This window comes from Suncus etruscus, chromosome 8 (genome assembly GCF_024139225.1).
Source record: "Suncus etruscus isolate mSunEtr1 chromosome 8, mSunEtr1.pri.cur, whole genome shotgun sequence".
NCBI classification, from domain to species: Eukaryota; Metazoa; Chordata; class Mammalia; order Eulipotyphla; family Soricidae; genus Suncus; species Suncus etruscus.
The window spans coordinates 38581848-38604178 of record NC_064855.1 but is presented as its reverse complement, the minus strand read 5'-3'; positions in this window follow the sequence as shown (position 1 = coordinate 38604178).

Here is a 22331-nt window from a genome sequence, read left to right as displayed (position 1 = left end):
TTTTTCCTTTTATTTTTTACACTGTCACATGAAGAAATCATATTACATGTTACCTTCTGAATCTGGTTGCTTCACTTAAGGGCTGTCTTTAATATTTATGCTGCTGTGATCAGTAGATTTTTTATTACAAGTCAAAATTCCAAATATTAGCTGTTTCAAAATGTGGCAATTATGAAAAAGTTGCTATATATGTATATATAAGTTCTTTTTTGAATAAAAGCCTTCATTTTATTGATTGAAGAACTAGATGTAGGATTTCTGAGTCATATGTTAAATATGTTTAGTTTTATTTATTTGGTGTTTTAAATTACTGTTTATTAGAGTTGACTTCTCAGAATGTGTAGTCATTAAAATTGAAAACCTTTTTTTTTAAACACATGGCTGTCTCTTCATTTTCTTATCACTTCTTTCACAAAGGATGCATTTTAATTTTGTAAAGATTCTATACAGCAATTTTTAAATATGGACTACTTTGATGTCTAATTTAAAAATTGACAAACATAGGGTTACAAATTTTGTCCTGTTTTTATAGTGAATTTTTGTTTGTTTGTTTGTTTGTTTTTTGGCCACACCTGGTGATGTTTAGGAGTTGGTTACTCCTGGCTAGGTGCTCAGAAATCGCTCCTTGCTTGGGGGACCATATGGGATGCCGAGGGATCGAACCATGGTCCATCTTACGCTAGCATGGGCAAGGCAGGCTTCTTACCACTTTTGCCACCTCTCCAGCCGCTGTTTTTATAGTAAACTTACATTTTATATTTAAATATATATTTATTTTAATAAAATATTGTATAAGATATGAGATATAAAATTAATTTGGGGGGCCTATAATCATCCCTTTCATCACTCTATTTAAATATCAATTCTTTCTCTATCATATTGTTTATACACCTTTGTAAAATACTCAGTTGAATATATGTGTGTGAATTTAGTATTACATTATTTTCATGTTTATTAGTTACATTGCTATAATTTTTCAATATTTATATCTATATTTATTGTCATTATTTTATAATAACCTTTTTTTTTTTTTTTTGGTTTCTGTGCCACACCTGGTGACGCTCAGGGGTTACTCCTGGCTATGCACTCAGAAATTGCTCCTGGCTTGGGGAACCATATGGGATGCTGGGGGATTGAACTACGGTCCGTCCTAGGTTAGCGCAGGCAAGGCAAATACCTTACCCTTTGCGTCACTGCTCTGGCCCCTATTTTATAATAACTTTTGAAGTGTGTATTCTGTGTGTCATCTTCGGTAAGTGTCAAGGGCTTTCATAGATATCTACAGAGTAAGTAAGTCCTCTACCATCAAAGAGGCAAAGCATCCCAGAATAATCATGTCTGATATATTACAATTGCATCAGCTAAGGGTGTGGTGAAAAGCAGGAGTACCAGGTTCATAGAAAGAAATTACGAGAACCACAATGGAGGTGCTATGGTGTAGGGATTGGGAGAGGATTTGTGACTTTGTTATCCTAGTGTGGTGTTGGCTTCTAAGAGAAGGGCAGAAATGTTGAGGTTTCTTTGGAGAAACAGGACTGCTTGCCCTAAGTCTAAAGGCGTGATCTTGAGATAGCTTGCTGATGGCACAATGAGCAACAATGAACTCAGTGAATAAAAGTTGGAGAAAGTTCAAGTGGTACCAAAGTTAGAAGAATAATCACAAGTGAAGGATATTGGCATAGTGCACAGGAAACACATGATGAAGGTCTGTGAGCAAAGACAGAAAATGTTCTACATGTCTTGATGATGAGTAGTTCACTTGGGGTCTTTGGTGGATTGAAAACTATCAGTTTTCTTAGACACTCACAATAATAATGTTGTTTTTTGCAGACAATAGCTCTGAAATTAGCCTTTTTCTTCAGTTTAGGACCCTGCTAGAGTTATAACCATCATCCACATTCAACAGGCCAGAAGACTGAGGGTCAAAAAGGTGATGCTATTTTTTCCAAGGCCACTTAACAAAAGTCAACTTCAATTGTGCCCAGCTCAGTCACATATTCTCTATTGCTTTCTATTAATTAATTTTTCATTAATTAAATATTTTATTAATTAAAATATTTTTTTGCTGCAGGTGTCGAGTCTCAGCATCTTCTAGTGGGGTCGAAAATCCTTCACGAGAGGAAAAATGGGTAACACGAGTAGCCGAATATGAAATATGAAATAATAAAACCACACAGAGTATGCGAAGTCAACACATCTTCTGGCAGGAGTGTGACAAGTTTAATTGTTTGAGCAGGGAGATTTATAGGGATAAAACTAGCCATAGGTATAGAGGAGAATAATTATAATCACAAAGCAAAGTACAACGGTAACAATACCTAAACTATGGGTGTGACTATAAAAATTCTAAGTTACAAAGGAGATGGTTACAACTCAAGGCAGCTCTTAGCAAGCTTACTTCAAATGCAAAATCAGGATTAGGAGGAAGTAGGAAATATCTAGCCACTTGGTCTAAGCTGAGCTGGGCTCTATAGTTTTAGAGGTCAAGTAAAGGTAGGACCCAAATCCCCTTAGGTGTGGTTAGGTGTGATTCCCTTTTTCTAAGGAGAGTCAATAGCCCAGGGTCTGATTTCTAGCTTCGCACTTGATTACCAGAAACTGCAGCTGCAAGGACATATTGTCTTTGCTTTAGGTGCTAAATATTATCCAGAAAAAGGGGTTCTCTTAGTATATTTGATGCTGGAATTTCTGAGCCAAATTATTTGATAAAGGCCATCATTTTGCCTGATATTTACAAAGGAGAGATAGCCAAATACTGACTGAAAATGTAATGCCAAGCATCTCTTTGGAAATTCCTCCACCATCCACGCAGGGGAAAAAGGTGTCCACAGTGGTCCTTCTGAGGAACCCCGTGGGGGTTATTTTGTTCTCCCCACCAGGAAAATCTGAGGATATATCTGGTGGGCTGAGCTCCCCTAAAAGTTTATGTATGCCATGGCAATTTTTAATCTTTAGATTTTAAGTATTTATTATCAGGTTTTGCTATCTAGATGCTAACCACCTCTGTTATTTGACATTGGGTTTTTGAATGTGGTTGACTGAGATTTGATTCCTAGTACCCTATGATACCCTCAAACTTTGCCAGGAGTAATCCCTAAGTGCAGAACCAAGAGTAAGCTTGAGCATGGCTAGGTGTGGCACAAAACAAAAAATAATTATACAAAATTAAATAATTAAAACAAAAAAGTAAAAGCCTTGGCATGTCTTCAGAGGTAATTCCTATCTATAGTTTATTGAATACCCTTTTAGACTATGATTCTTTTAATTTGAGAAAATGGCTGTAGTTCTGTCAATCTCATTCCTTTCTCTTTGTGGCTTTTTTTTTTTTATAACTGGCACACACTAAATAAGGAAGGCTCAATACACTGCTTTCTGCCAGGGGTGTTCTTCCTCTTCTATTTATTTAACCTTCTGGTCAATAGCTTAAGTGCCACTTCAGAGTAATATTTAATACAGGAAATGCATTGCTGTTTCTTTATCTCACAATTGTATTTGCAGCAAAACCTTATGAAACAAATGTTCTAACAATCACACTATTTATTAGGACTGTCCCTAACACTGGAGTGAAGATTACAAAATAGGACACTATCCTCAAATGAAGGTCCTAAGAAAAAGTCTCTTGTGTTCTTATTTAAATAGAAATTGCACCACTTCCTCTTCAAAGCTCTAGCATGAAAAGAGAACATGTGTCAGAAATCAAAACAACAGAACAGTAGTCTATAATAAGAACTCAGGACACTGAAGTGTGCACAAGGACAAAGAACTATTTCCTTCTACACATTCATTCCAATTCCATTACATGAGAACAACTAACAAATTTGTAATGAGAGACATTCTAATATAGCTCTGTGCAGGTTCACATGCACACAAACATATATACATGCACACCAGCTTTACTACATACAATTACAAACCAAACAAAAACTCACTATACATATTCACATATATAACAACACATGCATATCCCTTTCAGACCATCTTAAGCATACACATTACACATTATTTTACCATGAAGATTCACACATAAAACACATTTTCCATGCTATCCACACATAGCAGACAGCACTCAGAGACTGACATTTATATACACATATCACACACATAACACCATACCACTATCATGCTCACAACACACCATGTACATTTATATACATTAGAGCACATACAATACTACAGTGTGCTCACATACCAAATGCCACACACCTCATCGGTAACATGATGACATGTTAACATGATAACAAAAAGGCAATACAGTGGTTATTAATTAATGATAAAGGGATATGTACACCACAGAAAACTTACACTCATAACCATTTATACACCTAATAAGTGACCAGCAAGATATTTCAAACAACTGCTAACAGACTTGAAGAAAGACCTTGATATCAACACAATAATAGTAGGAGACTTCTTAGGGCTCTGTCACCACTCAATAGATCAACTAGACTAAAGATCCATAAGAAAATGCTTGCATTGAAGGAAGAAATAAAAGATACTTAGTGACTTTTCATCTCCCAAAAGCCAAATACTTGTCCTTATCTAGCACACTTGGGATATTCTTTAGAAGAGAAAACATTCTAGAGCAATAAAAATATGCCTTTACAAGGGTCAGAGCAATAGTAAAATGGGGGAGGGCATTTTCCTTGAAGGCAGCTGACTTTAGGTCTGATCCCCAGCATTCCATATGGTCCCCTAAGACTGGGAGAGGTGATTCCTGAGTGCAGACTTAGAAATGACCCCTAAATACCACCACCTATGACCCAAAAATAAAAACAAAAATAAAAAATAACTCCACAAAGTCAAGAGAATAGAAGTCATACCAAATACCTTCTCAGACCAGCATGCACTGAAAATAGAAGTTAATCACAAACAGAAATGAAGAAATAATGCAAGTATCTGGAAAATAAATAGCCCAAAACCAGTAAATCAGAGAGGCAACCAAAAAATATCTGGAAACAAATGAGAATGAGGATATGAATACCAGAATTTGTGTGACACAGCACAAGCTGTATTGAGAGAAAAGTTCATAGTACAGAAAAACTCATAAGAAAGAAAGGACCCTCATAAATAATTAACTGCAAGACTTAAACAAAAATGACCAATAAAAAGAGCACAACGCAGGTAGAAGGAAGGAAATAGTAAAACTTAGAAGAGAAATGAATAAACTGTAATCCCAAAAATACAATCCAAAAATCAATGAAACTAAAAGCTGAAAAAATATGCAAGATTGACAAATCACTAGCAATACTAACAAAGAGAGAGAGAGAGAACCCTAATAAACAGTATTAAAAATGAAAGGAGGAACATCACAACAGACATGACAGAAATTCAAAGGGTCATCAGAGATTACCTTGAGAATATTTATGCCATAAAAGGGGAGAACCTTGAAGAAACTGATACGTACTTAATGCCTATTATCTCCCAAGGTTGAACCAAGATAATCTGGAATACTTGAACAGACCCATCACTATTGAGGAAATTAAAATAACAATCAGGGGCCGGGCGGTGGCGCTGAAGGTAAGGTGCCTGCCTTGCCTGCGCTAGCCTAGGATGGACCGCGGTTCGATCCCCCGGCGTCCCATATGGTCCCCCAAGAAGCCAGGAGCAACTTCTGAGCGCATAGCCAGGAGTAACCCCTGAGCGTCACAGGGTGTGGCCCAAAAACCAAAATAAAATAAAATAAAATAAAATAACAATCAAAATTTTTTTCCAAAAACAAAAGCCCAGGCCCATATGGATTCACTAATTCTTTCCAACTTATAAAGAGAATCTACTGATATTCATTTTTAAGGCACTTTTAAAAAACTGAAGAAACAGAAACATGACCTAATAGTGTCTATGATGTTAATATCAGCCTGATACCAAAAGTTAAATATACCAAAAAATTAAATATAGGTCAATATCCTTGGAGAACATAGATGCAAATATCCTCAATAAAATGCTAGCAAATAGACTTAAACAGTGCACCTAAAGACCATACACCATGACCAAGTAAGATTCATTCAGATTAAGTATGTCAACATAATACACCATAAAAGAAAAATCATATGATCATATTGTGTATGTATACACATCTCATTGTGTATGTAATAATGCTACATTTAGAACATTCGAAATACTCTACAATAAATTATCTGAAAACAATAGATTCATATAGTTAAGTGGTAGGATACACAAAATTAACACAGAAATGTCCATGGCTTTCCTAAATACAATTAATGAAAGTGAAGAAAGATATTTTAAAAACAACCACATTCACAATTGTACCTAAGTCATTGGGAAACAATTTAAAGAGATTAAAGACCTATCCACAAAAACCAAACAAAACGTTTTTACAAAATAAAAGACAAGAGGAAATGGAAACACAGCCTCTGCTCATAGATTGGGAGGATTAACAACATTAAAATGGCAATACTCACCAAAGCATTGTAAAAATTTAATGAAGTTCTTTGAGGGACACCCATGATGTTTTTCAAAGAATTTGATCAAACACTTCTGGAATTTATATGAAACAATAAACCTCCATGGATAGCTAAGAGAGACATCACTTTCCCCATTTTTAAACTTTACTACAATGTGGCAGTAATTAAAATAGCATGCTAATGGAATAAAAACAGGCCTGCATATAAGTAATATGGAATTGATTACTATGAGATAGATTTGTAGGTATAAGGAAGTTGATCTTTAATAACAAAGCAAAATATACAAATTAGAGCAAAATTTAAAAAGCTTCTTCAACAAGTAGTGCTGGGAAAACTGGTCAGTTATGTGCAACAAAACAAAACAAAACAAAAAACTTCAGACTTCTTTCTTTTTTAAATTATCTTTATTTAAACACCGTGATTACAAATATGATTGTAGTTACATGATAACAGTTACATGATAACTGTTACATGATAACAGTCATGTAAAGAACACCCCCTTCACCAGTACAAGATTCCCACCACCAGTTTCCCTGATCTCCCTCCTCCCCACCCCACCTACACCTGTACTCAAGACAGGCTTTCTATTTCCCTTATTCGTTCACATTGTTATGATAGTCTTCAGTGTAGTTATTTCTCTAACTGCACTCATCACTCTATGTGGTGAGCTTTATGTCATGAGCTGCACCTACATGGGAAGATGGGGGGGGAAATAAGAGTTGGTACTGAGGCAGTAAAAGATTAGAAATGAGCTTTGTAAGGGCAGTATCAAGGTCACAATACAAGATGGATATTATGCATATATAAACTATATGCATACAATAATATCAATAGGAGACCAAGAAGAAACGATTTTCAGTGACTGTCCCAACATAAATCAGTGCTAGAACAACCCGCCCTTCTCTCAAAGTGCATTCTCATTACTGTAGGAGAGGTAGGGGAAAAGCCTGATGACCCCTATAGAGCCCACCTGGACTGGCGCCCAGAGAAGGCCTGGAGTCTAGGGGAAAAAGAGAGGGGCGGAAGGGAGCCTGCCAAGCATCCCAGCTCTCCCCAGGCTAGGAAAAAGGCCTCTGGCATGGGAACTCCCAAACCCCATACCTGAGAAGAGCTGGCCTTTAAAATCAAAGGGGAAACAGGAAGCCAGATATCTGCCCGCCCTCCTCCCCATGCACCTCCCCCCTGGAGTATAGAAGGAGGAGGGAAACCTGAGGACCCCTAAGAATCCACCTGAACCCACTTCTGGCCATCTGAGCCAGCACCCGGGGGGGGGGGCTGGAGTCCAGGGGAAAAAGAGGGGGACAGCTGGGGGCCTTCCAAGCCTCCCAGCTCTCCCCAGGTTAGAGAGAAGGCCTCCAGCATGGGGCCTACCCAAACCCCATACCTGACAAGAGCTGACCTCCAAAATCAAAGAAAATTGGAAGCCAGATAGCTGCCCAAACTCCTCCCCATGCACCTCCCCCCCAGAGTATAAAGGGAGGGGGGAAGCCTGAGGACCCCTAAGAGTCCACCTGAACCCACTTCTGGCCATCTGAGCTGGCACCCAGGAAAGGCCTGGAGTCAGGGGAAAAAGACAAGGATGGCTGAGGGCCTCCAAGCCTCCCAGCACTCCCCAAGCTAGGGAGAGGACCACCAGCATGGGGCCTCCCCAAACCCCATACCTGGCAAGAGCTGGCCTTCAGAGTCAAAGAGGAAGCCAGAAGCCAGATATCTGCTCACCCTCCTCCCCATGCAACTCCCCCCTGGAGTACATAGGGAGGGGGAAGCCTGAGGACTCCTAAGAGTCCACCTGAACCCACTTCTGGCCAACTGAGCTAGCACCCAGGGAAGGCCTGGAATCAGGGAAAAAAGACAAGGATGGCCAGGGGCCTGCCAAGCCTCCCAGCACTCTCCAGGATCGGGATAGGGCCTCTGGTTTGGGGGCTCCCCAAACCCCATACCTGGCAAGAGCTGGTCTCCAGATTCAAAGAGGAAACCGGAAGCCAGATATCTGCCCAACCCACTCCCCATGCACCTCCCCCCTGGATTTCAAAGGGAAGGGGAAGCTCGAGGACCCCTAAGAATCCACCTGAAACCACTTTGGCTATCTGAATCGGCACCAGGGAGGGCCTGGAGTCCAGGGGAGAAAGAGGTGGATGGCTGTGGGTCTGCCAAGCCTCCCAGCACTCCACAGGATAGAGAGAAAGCCTCCGGCATGAGGTCTCCCCAAACCCCATGCCTGGCAAGAGTTGCATAAGCTCAGTTTTTCAGACCTGTTATTTCAGTGTGAAAATTTCTAATTTCAGTCGTCAAATCCTCTTGATGCTTAATTGTGCTCCAGTCAAGTCTACCGATGCTTTTTTTGAACTCCCTGTACATCTTCCATAATTTTACTCTAAACTTCTTATTTGAGAGGATACCTAGCTGTTTCCTACTTTTTAGATTATCAGAGCAGCCATCTTGATTTCTTTAAACATGGGAGTGTTCTGCAAAATTCCTCCATTGATAAGGCTGTAGATTGCTTCTTACAATGTGGAGAAATGGAATTCAGGGGTTAAAAGATAAGTGCGGCAGCAGAGTGAAGTGGCCATGCTTCTCGGGTGTGGGTCCTGGAGAGATTATGGTCCTTGGTGTCTGTAGGCTGGCTCAGCAGGAAAAAGACAGAGAGCATGGCTGCCATCACTTTTAAGTTTCTGGGTGCCCAATCACATGGCAGGAATCGGCCCCACATTCGTTGGGTGGGGACATCTTAGCGGGTGTGGGTCCTGGAGAGATTATAGTCCTTGGTGTCTGTAGGCTGGCTCAGCAGGAAAAAGGCAGAGAGCATGGCTGCCATAACTTTTAAGTTTCTGGGTGCCCAATCACATGGCAGGAATCAGCCCCACATTTGTTGGGTGGGGACATCTTACCGGGTGTGGGCCCTGAAGAGATTATGGTTCTTGGTGTCTGTAGGCTGGCTCAGCAGGAAAAAGCTTCAGACTTCTTTCTAACACTATGAACAACATTAAAATTAAAATGTATTAAAGACCTTGATATCAGTTCTAAAACCAAAAGTCCATAGAGGGAAATGTAGAAAGAATTCTCCATTATATTGGAGCTAAAGACATCGTCAAGAGTAAGAAACCACTACATTAAGTTAAGAATATTCTGCACTTCAAAGGAAATGATGACCAGGATACAATGACCTCCCACAAAATGGGAGAAATTATTCACACAATATCCATCTTATAAAAAGTTAATATCTAAGATATGCAAGGCACTGGTATTGCTTAACAAAGAAAATAAATCCAACCCCATCAAAAAATGGGAAAAAGAGATGAATAGAAATTTCCTCAAAGAAGAAATACAGATGATCAAAAGACACATGAAAAAAATGCTCCATGTTATTAAGTATTGTAAGATCAAAATAAAACCAACAGTTAGATATCATCTCACACTATAGAGACTGGCACACATCAAAAAAGAACAATAACAACCTGTGCTATTGTGGATTTATGAAGATAGGGACTCTTATTCATTGCTGGTGGATACATCACATCTACTGGTCCAGCGTTTATGAAAAGCAATATGGCAATTCTTCAACAAATTAGAAATTTATCTCCCATATCACCCAATAACACCACCTTTGGAAATATACCTTAGGGGCCCAAAACATAATGAAGAAAAGCCTTCTGCATTCATAAAACTCTAGTCACAGTAGGTAGAATCTGAAAACAACTCAAGTGTCTAAGAGCAGATGAGTGGTTAAACAAACTATGATAGATCTATACTAGTGTTTTTCAACCTTTTTTGTGCAAAGGCACAGTTTTTTCATGAAAAGAAAAAATCATGAGGCATACCACCATTAGAAAATGTTAAAAAAAAATTAACTCTGTGCCTACATTAACTATATATAAAGTAATTCTCTTGACTAGGAATCAAATAAGCACAAATAAATTATTTTATAATTACTTTATTATGAAATATTAAAGTTTTCATAATTGTTCATATTTCTGTTCACTTACTCAGTGTGAAACCTGGGCAGGTTTGGCTGAACACAATACTGATTTTTGGTAGGAATTGAAGAAAGGCACACATGTAGCTCTTTGTCAACAGCTCTCAATCTCTCTCTGTCTTTAGTTTTTAAAGCAATCAGGTTTGAAAAGCTCATCTCACACAAATATGTAGTGGAAAATGGGAGCAATGTCAAAATAGCAGTCTTTGACATAACAGGGAACTCCTTGGCAGTATCCAACTAAAAACTGTCCAAAGGTAGATCAGCAAATCTTAGCTTGGAACCACGATTTTGTCTCAGTTCAGTTAGTTCCTCTTGCTCCTGTAAAGTCACGTCATTTCTACCAACTGATATTGAGCTATAAGGGTACCTAACCCAGTCAAGGCATTCAGTGAAGACTGAAGAGAAATAAAATAACAACTTCTCCTCGAGAGTTTTTAAATGTTTAACTATTATCTCACACAGAGCAACAGTGTGAACACCTTGTCATTGCTTGGTGAGAGTGAACATTTCAAGATTGCCAACTTTTCACGTGTTGAAACCAGACTTGCACCTTTAAACAGAATCCATTTATTTTATCTATACTTGAAAGCAGTTTTTCATTTCTGCCTTGCATTCATGTGTTCAGTTCATTCAAATGATAAAAATATATTTTTCAGGTATGCCAGCCTTGCATACCACTCATCACTAGCAAGCAGCTTTGCATGATTTGACCTCTCATTTGTCAGAACATTTTAAGTTCCTCCTGCAGCTCATACACATGAACCAAGGCCTTGCCATGCAACAACCCCAGACCTCTGTATGAAACAGCAAGGTTTTATGGTTCGCTCCCATTACCTCACACAAAGCTGCAAACATGCAATTTTTCACGGGTTGTGACTTTACAAAGTTTACCATGCATACATTATCCAACACAGGAACTAGGTCTGCTGGTAAAGTCTTGGCTACGAGGGCCTCATGGTGTAAAAAAAACAATGCATAACAATAACATGTGGATTTCTTTCTGCTTACAAAGTCTTTAGTGTGCCCAGCCATGGCTGCAACTTCATCGGTGCAGACACTTGTGTAGTTTTCCCGATTAAGTCCTCCTTGTTCAAGGTATTCTGATGTGACCCAAAAAAATTTCTTCTCCTATTGTTTTTTCTGGCAATGCCTTGCAAAAAAAGCTTTCTCTAATTGCGTCATCATCTACAAAATGCATATTGGTCAAGAGTTGAGCATGTCCAGTGATATCAGTAGACTTGTCAAGTTGAAGTGCAAATTTCTCAACGATACAGATCTTTTCCAAAATTACACTTTCAGTGTCTGCAGACATGTCATTAATAAGTCTGGAAATTGTGTTGTCTGAGAAAGGGATTTGGCTATTTCTTTAGCTGCTTCAGGTCCGAACATCTCCTCTACAATATCTTCGCAGGCGGGAAGTATTAATCTCTTTGCCACAGTGTGCCACTTTTCTTTTCTTAATAATTTTTATTGTGACCAAAGTGGATTACAATCTTTCCCATTAATATTTTAGGTACATAGTGGCATTAAACTCAGGGCATTCCCACCACCCGTGTTGTTCTCCCTCCACGTTCTCAGCATGCATCCCATATCCCCTCTTTTGTCCCCAGGGCTGCTAGTATAAGTGGTTCTCTCTGTGTTTAGTTTGTTGTAAAATCAAAATTGGTTCTGTTGTTGTTGGCTTTGGATTTGGTGTTTAAGACTGATCATTTTTTTTTCTACTCATTGTTCATACAACTGTTTGGTCTTGGTATCATCCATTTTCCCCCTCAATTTATGAAGCAGAACAAGATGATACAAGTTATGTCGTTCTGTTTGAAGGGAAAGAAAAACAAACAAAAAACAAAAACAAAAACTAAAAAAACAAAAAACAAACAAGAAACCCCCAAAAGCAAAAAAAATTGGAAAGGGTTTATTTAGGGGGTTATAAATATCAATTTAAGAAAGGAGAGGGGATAAGGAAGAAAACCATTACAAAAAGACAAAAAATAAAATAAAAAATAAAAATTAAGAAAATAAAAGAACAGACAATAAGAAAACAAACAAAAAAATACCTACAATGACAAAAAATCTAAAAAACACCACTGCAATACAGACAACAACCAAGCAATAATCATGAGCCCGGCATAAAACAAACAAACAAACAAAAAAAAAAGAAAGAAAAAAATTGTGTTTCCTTCCCCCCCCCCCTTTTGCAGAAGCACCAATATTGGAAGATTAGAAAGAGAATTTCCTTGGCCTAAGAAATATAGGGTTTCTCCACCCTTGACACATACTGTCATGGGAATAACTAGAATAACTACAGGCTCTGTATATGCTCTTTTACTCTCCCCTAGGTCTTTTTGTGGTGCTGGAAACTTTCTGCTCAGTCGTGGATGATAAAATCAGGCCTCTGTGGGGAGACTCCGCCGACCGCGTGGAAGGCCGCCCTGCTTTTGCCGGGCTCCCCTTGCCCCTGGGAGGGTCGGGAGACTCCGCTGACCGCGTGGACGGCCGCCCTGCTTTTGCCGGGCTCCCCTTGCCCCTGGGAGGGTCGGGAGACTCCGCCGACTGCGTGGACGGCCGCCCTGCTTCTGCAGGGCTCCCCTTGCCTCCGGGAAGGTAGGGAACCTCCGCCGACTGCGTGAACGCCTGCCCTGCTCCTGCCGGGCTCCCCTTGCCCCTGGGAGGGTCGGGAGACTCCGCCGACCACGTGGACGGCCGCCCTGCTTTTGCCGGGCTCCCCTTGCCCCTGGGAGGGTCGGGAGACTCCGCCGACCGCGTGGACGGCCGCCCTGCTTCTGCAGGGCTCCCCTTGCCTCCGGGAAGGTAGGGAACCTCCGCCGACTGCGTGAACGCCTGCCCTGCTTTTGCCAGGCTCCCCTTGCCCCTGGGAGGGTCGGGAGACTCCGCCGACCGCGTGGACGGCCGCCCTGCTTTTGCCGGGCTCCCCTTGCCCCTGGGAGGGTCGGGAGACTCCGCCGACCGCGTGGACGGCTGCCCTGCTTCTGCCGGGCTCCCCTTGCCTCCGGGAAGGTAGGGAAACTACGGAAGACCACCCCGCTCCTGCTGGGTCTCCATTACCACCGGGAAGGTAGGGAAACTACGCCCACCCGCGCCAACCGCTCAAACGTGCCCCGCCCCCAGGTGGATATCTCCTACCAACCAGCACCAGCTGACAACAATAGGGCAAAGCAACGAATCAGGCCATAGAAAGACCACAGGAGGAGCCAAACCGCAGCAAGCCCACCTAATAGTACCACTAGATCCACCCTCAGGGGGGGACCCATTCCCACACCACAGGGGATAGAAACAGGCTGAAACTGGAAGGAACAGCACTCCAAAGCACACCAACAAACCAAAGAATTATGGGTAAATCAAAGAGATCCCTAAGATCTGATGATACAGAGACAAAACCTAACAAGTTTCCAAGTCCGCCAAAAAGCACAGATCCATGGGAAGGTGACCTAAAAGCAGCAATGAGGAAGGAAACACAAGAATTAATAAAAGAAATGAGAGAAACCTTAACTAACGAGTATAAGATATATATGGAGGAATGAATCAGCCAAATTAAAGAAGAAATGTTAAAGACCATGAGAGAGTCCATACAAAAAGAAGTGAAGGAATTAACAGACAAAGTAACAAGACTTACTAGCAGAAACACAGAGTTGGAGAAACACATTGAAGAACTCGAAGGAAAACTGCAAACAAAAAATGAACAAGAAACCAACAAAGAAATAAAAGGCAAAGCACTGGAAGGAAAGGTCCAGTACCTAATGAACAAGGACAAAAGAAACAATCTAAGAATCGTGGGTATACCAGAAGGGGAGGAAATAGGGAAAGGGGAAGAACAAGTAGTCAGAGAGATAATAGCAGAGAACTTCCCCACCCTCTGGAATGAAACTTCAGGCCAAATCCAGGAAATCAAGAGAGTCCCTAATAAAATAGATCCTAATAAATTGACACCAAGACATATAGTAATTCAAATGGCAAAAAACAAAGAAAAAGAGGAACTTCTTAAGGCAATAAGAGAGAAAAAAAACCTCAAGTACAAAGGTAGGGACATAAGAATCAAACCAGATCTGCCAGTCGAAATAATTCAAGCAAGAAGACAGTGGAATAACATATTTAAACGACTGAATGAAAAAACTTCCAACCTAGAGTCCAATACCCAGCAAAATTATTATTCATATGGGAGGACAGACTAAAAACATTTTCAAACAAGACCGAACTAGAGCTATTTGTGCAAACAAAACCGATCCTAAATGACCTACTCAGAGATGAACTACACAATCCAAACCCCCGATTGTAACAAAAGCCACCCTACACAACACAACTGCACAACAGTCCTCTCTCTCTCAATAATTTCCCTAAATGTTAATGGACTAAACTCTCCAATTAAAAGACACATAGTAGAGAACTGGATTAGGAAAAATAAACCAGACTTCTGCTGTCTACAAGAAACACACCTACAGCTACAGGATAAGCATAGGCTTAGAATCAAAGGATGGAAAGTAATTATTCAGGCCAATGGAAAACAAAAAAGAGCAGGGACAGCCATTCTTATATCAGACCAAATTGCATTCAACCTCAAGAAAGTGATCAGAGATAAAGAGGGTCACTACTTACTGATCAGGGGAACATTAGACCAAGAAACACTAACCCTGGTCAATATCTATGCACCCAATGTAGAATCAGCAAAATATGTGAGACAACTACTGGCCAATCTGGAGAAACACATGAAGGGAAATGTGATAATAGTAGGGGACCTAAATACTCCACTATCACCACTGGACAGATCCTCCAAACAGAAAAATAGTAAAGAAATAAGAGCCCTAAATGAAAACCTAGAAGAATTGGGGCTAATAGACTTATATAGAGCCCTCCATCCCCAGAAAGCAGAATACACATTCTTCTCAAACCCACATGGAACCTTCTCCAGAATAGACCATGTCTTAGGATTCAAAGCCAACCTACATAAGATCACAAAGGTAAGGATCATTAGAAGTACCCTTTCAGATCACTATGCAACAGAGGTCAAAATTGATGTCAAGAAGAAACAATGGAGAAAAACTAATACCTGGAGATTAAACAACATGCTGCTCAATAACTGCTGGATCAAAGAACAACTCAACGAAGAAATAAAAAGATTCCTTGAGACAAATGACAATGAAGAGACAACATGTCAAAATTTGTGGGACACAGCAAAAGCAGTAATTAGGGGGAAACTCATAGCAATACAGGCCTATGTCAAGAAACAGGAAAATAACAAAACCAACAGTTTAAAAGATCACCTCAAAGAATTGGAACAACAGCAACAGAGAAATCCAACCACAACCAGAAGGCAAGAAATAATAAAAACCAGAGCAGAAATAAACAACATCGAAACTAAGAAAACAATACAAAAAATCAATGAGACCAGGAGTTGGTTTTTCGAAAAAATAAACAAGATAGACAAACCATTGGCAAAACTCACCAAAAAAAGAGGGAAAACACCCAAATCAATAGGATCACTAATGAAAGGGGAGAGATTACAACAGAACCCCAAGAAATACAACATATCATGAGATCATACTATGAACAACTATACTCAACTAGGCTAGAAAACCCAGTAGAAATCAACAGATTCTAAGACAAACACCCTCTTCCAAGACTGGAAAAGGAAGATCTAGAAAGCCTAAACAGAACAATCACCTCAGAGGAAATTGAAGATGTAATTAAAAAACTCCCTAAGAACAAAAGCCCAGGCCCAGATGGATTTACAGGGGAATTCTATCAAACATTTCAAGAAGACTTACTACCACTGTTCCATAGGCTTTTCCAAACCATAGAAAAAACAGGAATCCTCCCCAACTCCTTTTATGAGGCTAATATCACACTCATTCCCAAAGATGGCAAAGACACCACCAAGAAAGAAAACTACAGACCAATCTCACTAATGAACATAGATGCAAAGATACTTAACAAAATCTTAGCAAACCGAATCCAACACTTCATCAAAAAGATCATACATCACGACCAAGTGGGATTCATACCAGGAATGCAAGGTTGGTTCAACATACGCAAATCAATCAATTTGATACATCACATCAACAACATGAAAGACAAAAACCACATGATCATATCAATCGATGCAGAGAAGGCGTTTGACAAAATCCAACATCCTTTCATGTTAAAGACACTCAGCAAAATAGGGTTAGAAGGAACTTTCCTCAAGATAGTTACAGCTATATATGAAAAGCCTACAGCCAACATTATACTTAATGGCGAGAAACTAGAAGCATTCCCACTAAGGTCAGGAACTAGACAAGGCTGTCCACTCTCTCCACTCTTATTCAATATAACCTTAGAAGTCCTAGCAATAGCAATCCGACAAGAGAAGGGAATCAAAGGAATTCAAGTAGGGAAAGAGGAACACAAACTATCTCTATTTGCCGACGATATGATGATATACATCAAAAACCCTAAAGAGTCCACAGTAAAACTCCTAGAAACTATCAGCCAATACAGCAAAGTGGCTGGATACAAAGTCAATACACAAAAGACAGTAGCGTTTCTATATACAAAAAATGAAGTTGAGGAGAGAGAGATTAAAAATACAATTCCATTTAAGATAGTATCAAAAAATATCAGGTATCTAGGAATCAACCTTACAAGAGAAGTGAAAGACCTATACCAGGGAAACTTCAAAACACTCCAGAAAGAAATTGAAGACGATCTAAAGAAATGGAAGAACATCCCATGCTCATGGATAGGTAGAATTAACATAATTAAAATGACTATCCTACCCAAACTCCTATATAGATTTAATGCAATCCCTATCCAAATCCAGACACAATTCTTTAAAGAATTAGAACAGTCATTCACAAAATTTATCTGGAACCACAAAAGACCCAGGATAGCCAAACACATACTGAAAAACAAGAAGCTGGGTGGAATCTCCTTACCCAACTTGAAACTATACTATAAAGCCATAGTAATCAAAACAGCATGGTACTGGAACAGAGACAGGACCTCAGACCAGTGGGTCAGGACAGAATTCCCAGACATAAACCCCCAGATATACAGCCAACTAATATTTGATAAAAGAGGCAAGAATCTGAAATGGAACAAAGAAAGCCTATTCAACAAATGGTGTTGGCACAACTGGAAAACCACATGCACGAAAGTGAAAATCAACCCATACCTCACTCCTTATACAAAAGTCAACTCAAAATGGATCAAAGACCTTGAAATCAGACCCGAATCTATAAAGTTTATCGAGAATAAAATAGGGAGAACACTCGAAGACCTATATATCAAAAAGGTCTTCGAGAATGGAGCACCAATGGCAAGAACCTTAGCAGCAAACATAAACAAATGGGACTACATCAAACTAAAAAGCTTCTGCATGGCGAAAGAAACCTTACTTAATGCAAGAAGACAGTTAACAGAATGGGAAAAAATCTTTTCACTAGACATATCAGATAAAGGGCTGATATCTAGAACTTACAAAGCACTCAGAAAACTGACCCCCTCAAAACCAAATAAAGCCATAAAAAATGGGGAGAAGAAATGAATAGACACTTCTCTGAAGAAGACAGAAAGATGGCTAACAAACACATGAAAACATGCTCACCTTCACTCATCATCAGAGAGATCCAAATCAAGACAACAATGAGATACCACCTAACACCAGTGAGGATGGCTCACATCAAAAATACTGAGAACAATCTTTGTTGGCGCGGATGCGGTATGAAGGGAACTCTCATCCACTGCTGGTGGGAATGCCCCCTAGTCCAACATCTATGGAGAACAGTCTGGAGAGTACTCAAAGAACTCAGAATTGAGCTCCCTTTTGACACAGCAATTGCACTCCTAGGTATATACCCCCAAGTTGGAAGAACATTCATTCCAAAATACGTGTGCACCCCACTATTTATCGCAGCACTTAGTATAATAGCCAAATCTTGGAACCAACCGCGATGTCCAACAACAGATGAATGGATCATTAAGATGTGGTATCTATACACAATGGAATATTACATGGCAGTCAGAAATGATACAATCACAGATTTTGCAGCAACGTGGATGGACTTAGATCATGTTATGTTAAACGAAGTAAGTCAGAAGACAAAAGATAAACACAGAATGGTAGCACTATTCTGAAGCACATAGAACATACATCTCAATCACAACTAATACTTAACAATCAAATAACAGGGTCTAACAGGGTAGAAACTCCAATCACTGTAATAGTCAACATATACCTGGGAACAGTGCCCAAAACACATGAAAAAGGAACAACACAAACTCGACTACACATTATACCACAAAGAAAGCAGCAACACCAGAACAGCAGCATAGAGAGAACAGGTACGTAATCAACCTTCTACAATAATGGCCCATAATAATCCTGTAGAGATCGTATACAGGAACACAGGTAAAGAATACCATGGCAAACCACTGATTCCAAGGGAAACATCCCATAAAACTACGTATTAATGCCCCTATCTTACTATATTTAAAATAACCTCTCAGCTTTTCTGTCCACAGGCGTTCTTGGATACAAAGGGCGGACAAGCTAAGTTGGCAGCTTGGGATACCACACGAGATACCATGCCCAGTTTGCACTACGAGATGGCCCCGAGAAAACTCTTTAACATACACTTTATCTCTAGGTTTACCTCTTTTAGGGTTTCAAGCACGTGATCAGTCAGACCACCGAAGCAGTAACAGCGACATACAGACCCAAGCTACATGTTCTATTCACTGAACACATTCAAGCAAACTAGCATTCCCTTGCTATTCTCTCCTCTCTTCTCACCACTTCCTTAGCTATTTCTTTTCTTTTCTATTCTTTTTTTTACTTTCTATCCTTTCTCTTCTCCCTTTTTTTCTAATGTATTTTTCTCTTTTCTCCCTCCCTACCCCTTCTGTACACCTTACCCTTTGCCCCCTCTGGAAATCCAACTATCCCTCCACCCCTCAATCCCATCCAGACCTCCCTCTATATTAAAACACTTCACCCTCAGTCCTTAATCTATTAGGCAACAAGATCGACCTCCTACCCCAACGAACCAGTACCCAGCATCCAAGAGAAGGGACACCCAGTCAAACCCACACCTTGTCCCGGGCAAGAAAAGATAGCCAACTCCCCTGTGGACTCATGCTACGAGGCCCTCCCTACCAACTCCCCCTAACGTGGACTGTTTCTTGAAACCGGACCTAGGTCCAAAAGTATCCCCAATGCAAGAACTCTTCCAAGACATTTCTGCCGCAAATTGTTACCAACCTGAAGAAGGTCAGCGGGTGGGATAGGAAGATGCCTGGGAACCCACACATCACAAGAAAAACCCAAAAGACAATGGGAAAAACTGTACTTCCAACATAGACATAAGACCTGTAATACACCACCTCGTTACCTGCTCTCCCCCAAATGTAAGGTAGTCTTTTGCACCATCTTGGTCCTTTAAGAACTTAGCTAAGTCATTTTAGTTTGTTTTTTTTTCCCCTTAAATTTATTTATTTATTTTTTTAAATGTTGGTCCTATATATACATTTGCGAGCACATACATTTTTATTTATTTTATTTTATTCTATTTTATTATTATTATTATTATTATTTTTATCATTTTTGGGTATCTGACCTGTGTCTGTTATCCCCTCTGTCCACCCCCAACTATACCGACAATACAATGAAGCTCCACTTCCCCCTGCAAAGACGCACTAAATAAAGGGGAAATCTTACTTATAAAAAAAGAGCTCTTATCTACTAGAGATAGGAACTCATAGTTGTTTACAATACAGGGATATCTCCTACCTTGAAAATATGTCATGTGGAATCAACTTAGACCTCAGATGATTAGATACCATTCACCCAGCCTTGAACCCTGGATCCCAGACAAAGAATCGGCTCAGCTCTTCACAACAGCTGCAGGAAACAAACTCCACCCGGGACAGCCTTAATACTGCGGGGTCAACAACAAGGGCCAGCTCTAACATGATATCCTGACAACGAGGAAAACGTGAACAACTTGACCTTAGAGCAGATTAGCCTACCTTACCAGCTAACAACAAGACAAAACCAGAAGACTCGACACCCTTTGGTAGGTCCAAAAGCCAAGATCGTGACTTACAGATGACTGGCTACTAGAACCACGACCAGACAGTATACATCTTGGGACCAATAAAAAAGCCCTAGTTTAGGGTTTGAACTATGACTTGCACAATAAGCATGATTCCCAGTCCCAAAGGTCTGACAGAGACAACTGCAACAGAATGGGGCTTCTGGAAGCACAAAGAAAGACGTTATCCTAGGCGCCATCCTAGGTTCAGTGCAAAGACCAAGGTCACCAACCACAGAAGATGGATTAAAACGACACTGAGGTAACAGAACCTCTAGAACCACAAAGACTGACTTCATCATAAGTCCCACCTCAGGATCTGTGCAGATACTGAGACCTCTAAACACAGAACTCTGAGTGTATCACCCTGGACAGAACAGAAGTCTTCCACACACCAAAAAAAAACACCACTGGGAAAATAAATGATCCTGAGCAAAGTCTAGAGCTGATCCCATGACAGTATACTCCAAGGACGGAGAAACCCCATATTTCCTAGGCCAAGTGAATTCCTTTTCGAATGACCCCAATATTTACTGTGCCAGGGCAGGAGGGGAAAAAACAAAAATACAAAAAGCATAATACCTTGGTTATTTTATATATATACATACATATATATATATATTTTACCTTCATTTATTATTGTTATTATTATTTTTATTTATTTATTTATTTATTTTTTTTTGTGGTTTTTGGGTCACACCCGGCAGTGCTCAGGAGTTATTCCTAGCTCCAGGCTCAGAAATTGCTCCTGGCAGGCACGGGGGACCACATGGGACGCTGGGATTCGAACCGATGACCTCCTGCATGAACGGCAAATACCTTACCTCCATGCTATCTCTCCAGCCCCATTATTATTTTTATTTACCTATCTATTTTGGTCGATTTCTCTGTTTGGGTGTGATTATTGAAATCGCTGTCCCCAATTATACTTATTTTTTTCTTTTCTTTTCTTTTCTTTCGTTATGTGCTATGCCATGTTTCTTATTTCAAGACCATGGCATGATTTTGGTTTATTTGTTTGTTTGTTTGTTTTTAGCTTTGTTTTTCGTCTGTTTTTTGTGGTGCTTATCGATATAGCTGGAGTCCTCACCGGATAATTGACACTTTTTTTGGTACTGGTGGAGTGTTTCACCTTCTTTCTCTCCTTCATCTCCCAAATCGATGATGAGAGCCTCTAGAAGGATTCCGCCCATTTTGGGAGTATTAGACTCTTACCCCAGTTTATTTATCTTCTCTTCTTCAGGCAAAACCACGCAACTTGAACTAGCTAGTCCTGCCTACAGTTAGAGGGGGAGATAAGGGAGGCATCGAGACCAAACAGGTGCAAGACTACTAAGTAGGAGGTTGGATACAGAGGGGACCACATATTCTAGCCGCCCTGGGGGTGAGGGAAGAGGAAATGAGAGGGTGGACAAAAACGGAGGGGTAGGGTGGACAATTTGGTGATGGGAATCCCCCCTGATTTTATGTAAATATGTACCTAAAATGTTATTGTCAACAATATGTAAGACACTATGATCAAAATAAAAATTATATTAAAACAAAAAAAAAATCAGGCCTCTGTAACTAGAGAAGTTGGTATTTGCACAGGTCTTAGGATTAAGCATAGGATAGAGTCTTTCTTTACCATTTTAGAAGTTCTGTTCCAACACTTGTTTTAATCAGTCTTCTGTAATTGGTGGTCTTGGTTTTTGCACCGAGCCAGATCGAAGCCTAGGATAGTCTTTCATTATGTTTTCAGAAGTTCTGCTCAGTTGCAGTTCTCTCAGTCAGACCTCTGAAATTAGAGTACTTGGTTGTTGTACAGATAGTACAATGTCTTTCTTATTGGTGCCATAATAAATTCTG